The sequence below is a fragment of the Dermacentor andersoni genome, chromosome 6 (genome assembly GCF_023375885.2).
Source record: "Dermacentor andersoni chromosome 6, qqDerAnde1_hic_scaffold, whole genome shotgun sequence".
Lineage (NCBI taxonomy): Eukaryota > Metazoa > Arthropoda > Arachnida > Ixodida > Ixodidae > Dermacentor > Dermacentor andersoni.
Window position 1 is genome coordinate 168,127,283 of NC_092819.1, and position 11,010 is coordinate 168,138,292.

The 11,010-nt window shown below is 44.1% G+C and overlaps 1 protein-coding gene across 8 annotated transcripts in view; it reads right to left on the bottom strand.

Moving 5' to 3' along the window:
• The window catches only part of Tmem43 (Transmembrane protein 43), a 138,989-nt gene extending 128,815 nt beyond the window's left edge, over positions 1–10,174 (bottom strand). For all 8 annotated transcript variants that reach the window (XR_008610739.2, XR_008610737.2, XR_008610738.2 and 5 more), the window contains exon 1: positions 10,153–10,174. The gene's annotated coding sequence lies outside the window, so the exon portion shown is untranslated. The remainder of the gene's footprint in view (positions 1–10,152) is intronic.
• Positions 10,175–11,010: the final 836 nt, after the last annotated feature.

Here is an 11,010-nt window from a genome sequence, read left to right on the forward strand (position 1 = left end):
GTTATTAGAGCCGAATAGTTCATGATTGAGACTACTAGACATGGTTTCATTCAACAGACTTGGCAAACAATAGTAAATGTAAGAATGTAAAAAATTTGGAAATATATCAATTCTAGTCTGAAATATTTTTGCTATTGGTGAAATCGTCCTTATGTCTTCAAATACCTCATGCACCCAGTATGCTGATGCAAAACTGCTTACGGGGCAGGGTCCTGTGTCAGGCTACATGCCTTCAGCTCTGGCCTCCTCTTGCGCGTGCATGAAGAATCAATAGATAAAATGAAATATAATATGGGGTCTGCAGCGTTCCAAGAGCTAATAACAACAGTGATGAGGAACTTATGAAGGAGGAAGGCTTTATTCTCACTTGTGTCGTGGACTATCGGCCATTGACCAAGGCAACACCATGCAGCAAGCAGTGTCACCAAGAGTGGTGCGTGCGGTTAGGGTAAAGGACACACTGGGACTCACGGACAAGCAAGGAGTGTGTGCATTTTTCGAGCATCGCTGGCCAACCACGCCGAATAAATGGTTCTGTTTTTGATGCGAGTGATCGCTTGCGTAACTACACTCTGCTACAACATGGTGACAGTGGTGTAGTGAACCACACAGAAGACAAGAAACAACCAAGTGGTGAGCATCCACGCATTAATCAGCTTTCAGCATGCCCGACAAAAGGGAAGGAGACGCCACAAAAAGTGCCTCCGCAGCACAGCAGCAAAATGGCGGGAACTTCTTCAATCCTTTTGCCATCGAGCTGCCTCATAACCTTGATTTCTGGGACCCGGCAGATTGGAAGCGCTGGGGTACTAGATGGGAACGTTACCGACCTGTGCCTTCATTGCACCTCCGTGACAAAACAATGCAAGTAAACATGTTTTATACGCCATGGAAAAAGAGGCTGAAGATATCTTGGTGTCAATTAAGTTGACAGGCGCTGAAATGGCAAACTATGCTACTGTTTAACGCAAGTTTAAGGAGCATTTCATATCATGCGTGAACATAATCTACAAGAAGGCAAGGTTCAACTGTTGTATTCAACAACTCAATGAGCCACACGAAGCATTTATCGCCGACCTACACAAACTGGCAGTGACTTGCAAATATGACGAACTCGAGGACGGGCACATCCGCGACCATCTTGTGGTACGACTGTTGGACATTGGGCTCAGCAAGATGCAGCTGGATCCCAAGCTGACGCTGCAGTCGGCAACGAAATTGGTGCGGAACTCCGAAGTAGTGAAGCAGCAGCAAACGGAGATTCGCCACAAGGAGTACTCGATTGTTGGTGTGGACAAGATCAGAAAGCCAGGCCACAAGAAGAGCAACCATAAGAAACAAAAACAGTGTCTGGAGTGCCTCGGGGTCAACGCACCATGAAAAGTGAAGACGCAAGGCGCTGTCGGTGGTGTGAAGAAGCCTACAATCGCACGAAAGCACAGTGCACAGCCATGGGCAAGATATGCAATGGCTGCGGGAAGAAAGGCCGTTACGAGTAGTCTACCTCTCAAGTGCACGCAAAGGTGAGATGCTGAACCATTCGTCTGAGCAGAGACAGCACATTGAAGAAGTGCATCTCGGTGAGCTTAGAAGCACGCCAACGAAGGAGCCTTTGAGAGTGAAAGCAAAGCTGAATGGCACACCTCTCATGTTCAAAGTTGACACAGGCACCGAGGTCACGGCAGTGTCACTTAAGGACTACAACAGGGACACCATGCGACCTCTGGAAACAACAAATCAAACACTGACTGGTCCAGGTCAAGTGCCAATCGCCAGGGCAGGCTACTTCACAGCCACGATAGAATGGCGGTACACATAAATGCAAGAGAAGGTCTTCGTGGTCGAAGGGCTGAGGGAATCTCTTCTAAATCGTCCAGCAACAGAGTCACTGGGCTTTGCGCAGCAGCCACTGGAGCTTGCCGAAACACAAGAGAGTGACATCTCTTACATCCTAGCCTAGTACCCCAAGCTGACATCAGGACTTGGACCCATAGAGACCACGTACCGTATCAAAGTGAAGAGCGACGCTAAGCCCTATGCAGTCACTTACCCAAGGCAAGTGCCTTTTCCTCTTCTTCCTCTCATCGAGACGGAACTTAAAAGGATGAAAGACCTTGGTATCATACAAAAGGCGGAACACGCAACCGAGTGGTGCTTCCCTATGATGGTAGTTAGGGAAAGGAACGACGAACTGAGAATATGTGCGGCCAGCTGAGCCAGCAGATTGTTTGTGAGCGCATGTTGATGCCTACGGTCAATGAATGCCTTAGCTGGCACGAAACTCTTCAGTCGCTTAGATGCACGTGCAGGCTACTGGCAAGTTCCTTTCTCCAAAGAGTTGTGCGAGTTTACAACGTTCATTACTCCATTCGGACGGTTCCAGTTCCTCAGACTGCCCTTTGGCATTTCTACGGCACCAGAATTATGCCAGTGCGAGTTGCTCAAAGTCCTGGAGGGACTAGACGGACTGACATGCCTGCAAGGTATCATAGTGTCTGGAGGAAAAGAAAAGTCAAAGAGCACGAGGCTAAAATTAATTATGCTTCTTCCATTTGGCATACTGCAAAAGTACACTTGGCCATAGATGAAGAAGCTGTGCCAGGCTGTGTTGTTCACTTTATTGTTATTATTGCTAACACACACACACCAGTGTCATACACTGCTGCATCCCAGCATCCTTCCACACACAGTCAAGATATGTACTGCTGCAAGCACCATCATGCATTAGCCAGGCACACAACATCGCAAATGTAAGTGACCGCACAAGGAGATGTCCGTACCAACCATGCTCTGGCTACAAGCACAGTTCAGTTACAGAAATTCAATCAATTCTGACTTCACCCTATGTTGAGGTGTGGCATTGTAAAACATTTCCTGCTTGTTTGTCCAATTCAAAGTGTTTGAAAAATAAACTTGTATATTAAATACTTCTATTTCCCTTTATTTGCTACCGGATCTTAATACAGTCTTTTAATTTTTATTTCTACATTTGTGCTTTTAAATCTTGTCACATAGCTTCCTATATATGCTTCTGTGCCTGCCGGATGACCACAAAACGTCCGTCATCTATGGAGGCGCCACTTACGTAGGGTTAGAGTCGGCATATTGAGGGTAGCAATAACCCTCATCAGGCACTAGGCAACCATGTCATGGTACGGCGTTGCCACAGAATAGCGGCAGCAGATGTCAAAAGTTGTTTTCAGTCTTCACATAATAATGGTTTTGAGCGGTGGTTCAACTAGTGTGCCAGAAGGCACACTAGTTGAACCACTGCTCTTCTGCTGGCGCTCCCAGCAGAAGTTTTAACAGCAGCCACTTTTATTGTTTCGGTAATAATTCAGCAAGCAGAAGTGTGCTGCTGCTCTTTTATTGATGCACATGCTTTCTTTTTTGCCAGCAGCAAGCACCAAAAATGTAAAAGCGTGCTCGAGACAACCCTACGTAAGTGGCGCCACCGCCATCAAAGGACAGCCGCTTCCCATTGGTTTATCAATGATCTGGCAGGCACAGAAGTGTATATAGAAGGCTATGGCTGACACAACTAACCCCTTTGTATGCACCCCCCTCCTGTTCTAACCCTAGCAAGGCCAAACCACATCATGTCTGAATCTTTTCCCAAAATAAAAACATCTAAATTGCTGTTAAATGCAGTTGTGCGTGTAGTTGTACCAACCAAAATTCACTTCACATCATTTGCACCAGGATGAAATTTGAAGTCATGTGACAAAAAACTGAAAGGGGTATCTACTGCAAGAAAATTAGGGGTGTGGAAACATTTGAAATTTTGAATACAAATTCAACAGTCTTTGCTACTGCATTCATATTCAAGACTTAAGTATGCTTAGTTGTCAAATATTTGTTTCTATCGTATACTATGAGGGATAATGAGTTGTTTCGGTCTATAGAGAAAAATACTAATGGAAGTGGATATTTTTTTTTTTTCAAGATTTTGCTGCAGACAAGCAATGGTTGTGATGGAGAGGCAACCATTGCTGAGTGAGTGGATCAAGAAGGCCACTTCTACACAGTAGTTACCAGCTGTTGAGCAAGCATGTCTCTTAGGTGGTAATTCACTGTCTCCATTTTGACAAATTACCAATTAATCATTTGACGAAATGTTTGAATTCCTTTAAAACAAGAGTAGTATAATGCACTTCAACAAACGCTCTACTCAGAGCAAATGGTGACCTTCATCTCATTTTGTCACAGAGCACCAGACACAATCAGATTCCAGTCATTTCTTTTACAGGCTTTTACTATATTCAAGGAATACCCCCACGAGGGCATTACAGCAACAAATGGAGCACAATTTCATTCACACAGTGCGCTTGCTCTTAAGTGAGCCACTGGCTCAGGCCAAAACAAGAGCTAGCACACAAGTTCGTCTTGGTTCGGTACTTTTCAGAGTTGATCCGACTTACACATGTCGCATTATATGAACCAATTAAATAATGCAAATGAGCATTTTCTTTCTTTGCCAAAAGGACTCCATGCAACCTCAATAATTGACATTGTTTAGAAATGGGAAATGTTTAGGATTCATTTAGATTCGAAGGTTGTTTCTTTAATATTTGTGTTAGATTAAATTAGAAAATTGAGCTAATAAAACAACCTAAATAAAATTTCTGCTCTATCATGTTTTGTCACTGTTCGATCATTTCACTTAAGAAGACAAACTGCATCACATCTTATATTATCCTGTAGAACAGATGGTACTACCAGAAATGATGACTGCAATGTGAGCACCTGAATTGATGCAGCCACACAAGCTTCTTGCAATTTATGGTCATGCAAAAAAGAAAAAAAAAAATATGTGCACAGCAGTGTTTCTTTAAATTAGAGATGGTGACATGCCAACATGTTTTTGTGCTTTTCTCTGGCTTATGCACCCCACTTCAGCTTAGGATGTGTAGAACTTGCCACGTTTAGAAACCAGGGACTTATTTCCTCATGTATTATCAGAAGTTAGTACACTTGTCGCTTCTTGTTACTCTTACCTCTGCGCATCTCAAGCTTTTTGTCGAGACTTTCCTGCATGACATCTTATTTTTTAAATGTTTCTCAATCAGTCATTTTAGCCCACAGATTCAGGTTTATATTTGATGTTTCTGGCTCTAATTAAGCTGCATATAGATTTTCTCGTGATTTAGGCCCTATCAAGGCAGATTTTCGTGTTTTCTTGATCAAGCATGTTGTTAAAGCTGTTGTAAAGAAGTTGAGAATTGCACAAGCTGCTTATTGAGGCTTCTTGCTCAACCTCCTTCATTTGTGCAAATGGGAATAAAAAAAGTCTGATTTAATGTGAGAACCAGTATGTTGTAAAAATGCAACCATCAGATAAATGTGGTTAAATTATAAGGAAGATATCAAAGGGCACATCATAATTTTTTTCAAACAGTATGTTTCTTACTGTGAAAGTACCACATCCTTGCAATAGTTTCTACAATAATTTCCATGGTGTTTTAAGCTCTGCCATCAAGCTAACGCATAAGCCTGCCAGCCATGCTGCACTCATAATCACACTGAGCTTTGATATCAGCACAGCCTCTGAGGAGAGGCTGATCGCAAATGCCAGTGATAAGTGTTTTCTTCCACAACCAGACTGCACTACCTATAAGTGTTGAATTTCCGCATTTTTAGAGTGCAGCTCTTACGTGCCCGTTCCTGCGGTGAGCGTCAACTTAACGGAGCGAATGAGCACAGCGAAGGATGAAAGAGCGAATGCAGAGTGCAGCAGGGGATGAAAGATGCGAGGCGGAGAGCAGAGGAGGAGGGTGTGGCAAAAGTGTGGAAAGAAAAGTGCAGTGCGTCGACAACGGCTATGAGATAGCACCAGAGTAGGTCTGTCTGCAACAGCTGCTGTGAATCGCGCCCACGCGTCACCCATGTGCTGCCTCTTGCGATCTCCAGATTAGCGAGGCAGTCGCACCACACTCTGCTCCGTTTGCAATGTGCCACACAAGAATTATTGTCCATGCCAGCGAATATATCACAAAATGATAACACGTACAGAGCTGCGCTCAAATTCTGCATTAGGGAGTATTTTTGTTCTGCAACAAACACTGTTTAGTTGTGGTATCTAAGGAGATCAAGTCAATGGCAATCAAGTGCATAACAACACAGGAAAAATGGCGGGATACTTTTTTAACCAAGCTAGGCAACCGACTGTGACTATGCTCAGAGTACATGATTAAATATTGGGAACAGATGTTCATGAAACTAATACGCAGTGAGTGAACAGGCTTATTTGCCATCTTCCAAATGCCCGCCTTTTAAGGAAGATATAAACAAAATGGCATTGATTCGTTTTTCCCACATAAAACACACGCCTAGTACTGTTCATGATCTCATTTATCAAACTGCAGTAATGCCAGTTACACATAACACTTCATACCTTTCTGTGATGTAATCCTATACCATTCATGCATGCTTCATTAAGCATTTTGTCCATCTAACAGAGCATCATGCCACGCATAGCCACAATTTCATCCAATATATATAGCAGACTTTAAAAAAAAAAAAGAAGAAATTGCTTCCTGTCCACTGGTAAACTTCCATTCAGAAGCACTGCACGAAAACATTATATCAACTTCTCCATGCCAGAACAAAGTATGCTTAATCCTCATTCCTGAATACTTCCAGGAAACTTCAGTAATATTAGCAATATTAGGTTTCCTGCCCTTAGAAGGCTTCTGAGAATGTGCGAAATGGTGAAAAATTGCAGCAGAACTCATCTCGTGATGACTGTCGACAGTATTGTGAATAGCAATTGAGCAATGCAGCGACCGCCCATATTTCTGAAGTGACATTCATTTCAGAGCGCAGTGTTAATTCTGACAATTTCGTTGATTCAGTTATATGCCACATACCGCGACATTGTCCCACTTAGCTACGGCACTCGCTTGTCAAGGTCGTTCATGAACATGGAGGCATGATGACGGATGTATGACGCTGACGCAGTGACTATAGAATGAGGAAGGAATGATATCAATGGAATGACAAAGGTGTACAATGATGACAATGACATGTGGATTCTTTAATTATAACGATGGTATAGTGACGACAACATGACGATGACACGAAGACTATCAGATGACGATATGACAACAACCAGATGAAGAAACGAGAATGATGACGATCGCATGACCAAGACGGCATGATGACGATTGTATGACAACAAATGCATCACAGCATCTGTGTGACAATGGTGTACCAATAACGACGTAATCACAATTGAATTGAGCCTGACTGCAATAAAATGACAAATAAAAATGACATCAACGGATTGACGCAGGTGGCATGATGACAATGCGATGATACTGAAGTAATGGTTATGGTGAAACAACACCGTCACGATGATGGCATGACAACAAAAGTATGACGACGAATGCATGACGACGACTGTATGACGACAATGCAGGGATGATAATAGCAAGACAACAACATGAGGACAATGGGATGACAAGTATATATCAACTGTACGTTGATGGCTGGATCACAAAACCTGTATGATGACGATGGCATGACTTGAGTCGGATGATGTAGGTAGTGTGATAATGATGGCACGGCCATGACGACATCATGACGGTTTGATAATGGAGGCAGGATAGCGACTGACGATGACAGCATGACAAGGGCAACATAATCACATTTGAATGACGAGACTATGACCATAATAAAATTACAAAGAAGGATTGACGTCGACGGAACGGCGATGCCATGACGACAATGGGATGACGTTATCGAAGTGACAACAATAATAAAACGACAGTGTGACAATGACCACAAGATGACTGTGTGACGACAATTATGTGATGACGACGGCCTGACAAGAGTCATATGACTTAAGCTGGAAGGATGATGACACATTGACCACGACAGCATTGCGACCCTGAATCTAGTCACCCAAGCGATTTGAGCCACTGGGTCAGAGTAGAAAGCATGAAGATGACAGCATGACGAGAGTCAGACCATGAAGCTGGAGTGATGATGATTGAACAACCACGACGGCATCACTATGGCGATGTGACGATGACGGCATGATGAGTGTTGGATGACAAAGCTGGCTGCAACGGCCACAACGGCATCACGACTACGGGCCCATACCTATTGGCCCTAAGCTGTTAGACAACTTGGGTGACTGGGTCAGGGTAGAAGGCACGACGACGATGGCCTCATGAGAGTAAGATCACGAATGACGACAGTGGAACAACCACGAGGGCATCACGACCAGGAGCGCATACCTAGCAGCCTAAGCAGGTAGACAAAGGCCACTGGGCTGGTGTGAGAAGATTAGATTAGATTAGATAGATAGATAGATAGATTCAAAATGGCTGAAGTAGGCAAAGATTGCTATTTGCATTAATAAGGAACTGCTTTAGGAGTGATAGACACGAGCGCAAAATTAGAGAAAAGCAAAATTCTGTTGATTGCAAAAATGCTGTAGTGTATGGCACAAGCCCTTTTGCTGTGCGAAGGAATACATTAGACACTGCGTAAATCTTGCAACTTGGAGAGAATAATTACAACTGTCAGCAAAAGACTGCAGTGGGGATGCTGACCATACATTTCAAGAAGTGCACTCATTCTGCAGTTTGGTGGCACAAACATAACGCCTAACACAAAATATAAAATTATAAAGGAGATTATAGAGGCATTCTACAGTATTAGCTTCCCCTCTGATGTGGATATGTCGTGCATATAAAATGTGCATTATCGCACATAGAAGCAAATGATAAAATCTTATGCACCCTTTTACAAATATTTGGCTTCGCTTGCCTTATCCTTGTTCAGTCTTTTGTTGTGCTACTTGCTCTCCAAACGTTCTATTTTAATCTGTGACAAAACCTGTGTGAACAAACAGTGCAATTGTCATATATGCGTGTGGTCGTTACTTTGCATATTTCAATTCTACTTACTGCACTTATTATTTTACTAATACCAGTGTCACACAGTACACTTTTGATCGAGACCGGTAACAATCTTAAGTGCACTATGTGACACCTGTATAAAATATGCCTTGTTATAGTACCTAAAGTCTTAAGCCATAAACAATGCAAACATAAGACAGCTGTCAATGAGTGATGAAAAAAAAATACCAATAAAAGTATGTGTGCTAGCTGGAATGCCCTGTAAACAGTTAAGCGAATTTCTATAGGCAGGTAACTTTCTTGCAAGACCCCATGACGTCAGCAGCCCAATGCTTGTTTATCCATGGGCAACCAGCCCATGCACCGTTTGGCACCACAGGCACATTTTGTGCTGCTTCTGTCTGAGGCAGAGCCGTCGGAGTAGTCGTAGCTCAGCTCTTCACCCGCACAGATGTCTCTCTTCGCAAACAGTGCAAGCTCAGGCACAACGCATTCAGTCCGGACAGGCATAACGGCCAGGTTGGGCTCACACGAGTGATTCAGAAATCTCCCAACACCACCAACACTGCTAGGGTCCACTACGAGTGTCACCACACCGTTTTCACGCAACACCATCACATAATTTGGCTCACAGGGGTTCCGCTTCGACAGCCTTTGGCGTGCTACCTCGAGGCTGATGACTTCCCCACTGTACAAGCAGACGAAGCTCCCACGTGGAATAGATTCCATTGCCCGCACTGCAAACCCTTTTTCATGTGTCTTGTACACTTGCAGTCTGTAACGCAACCCGTGCTGGACATCACGGATAGGGCAGGCGGCGTCACAAGAACACAGGGCAGAGCACTCGATCGCTGCCAAAGCGCAGCCTGTTGCATGTCTTGCACGGCTGCTGCGCACCGCGCAGGGGCACTGCGAACTGCAAGCTACCTGGCAGCTGCAGCTGGCAAACACTTCGCTAAATGCTTGCTCATCCGATCCTGGGCCCGGCACATTTGTGGTGGTGTACTACAGCGCAGAACAAAAGGGGCTAAGTCAGTGGCGCAGTGCTGTCGCAGAAAGCTCCGAGAATAACTTCAACAGCACGAGCAAAAGACAATATGCAGTCAAACAGGTGTGATCGCGCATACGGCTCCCACGCCCGACAAGGAATCACTTCAACAACGAGGCTGATGCATGCCATTTAATTCGAAATTGCTCAACCGACACTTGGGAAAGCCTTGCCCACTGCGAATGTCAAGGCCGAAAAACCGGTAGACGCGATCCCATTTTCAAGGGCACTCACCTCGAAGTAAGGAAGGCGTTCGGTGTCCACGTCATTGAGAAACGACACAGGCGTGCGCTCTAGCCCGCCACTGATGTCGGTGCATGAAGGACTCGCCATCACGTAGACCAGAATAAAGAACCAACAGCTTTGACCATGCAGTCGACTGATGCCAGACGTATCTACTAATGCATTTGCCTAAACTCATTCGCGACTTCACCAACTTCACTGCGCAATGTACTAAATGAGAAAGGAGCGCCATGCAGCAGCTAGATACTGCTTTCACCACACCAATATTCAATTTCAAGTAGGCAATCGTGACATATTTTACGTAAACTGCGCCCGCCGCTTATGGAATTTCCCTCAGCGCTAACACAGAACACCTACACCTCAAGTAGAGTGTACTAGACAATGTATTCTAGTACCACAGAATACCTCTAGTACACCATTGAGTACATTCTAACCATACAATAAAGAACTGACTTTAACCATAGAATAAAGAACTTTAACCTCATGCATGGTAACCAAACGCGAAACCGAAACGAGATTGATGACGTCATGGACCAAAGCATCGGAGACCGTGCCACTCGTGGGGATCGAGAAACAAATTAAACAACAAGCGGACAGTAAAATTTACAAAACAAAAACGCGAAGTCTTGTTATAACGTTGAATTCATAAGTAGAATGCATAGCTATTTACTTGCGCTGGTGACGAAACATCTGCATTTCAAAAGCCGGTGTCATGGTAATCGATCGCGTAATAATAGGACTGTCAGGACCTCATTGCCTCGTGAAACTTTATTCTTCGTGCTCTAAATGCAACGTCCGACGTGGGCAAAGAAGTATTATACGTGTTTCGTGGGCAAACTGGCTATAAAT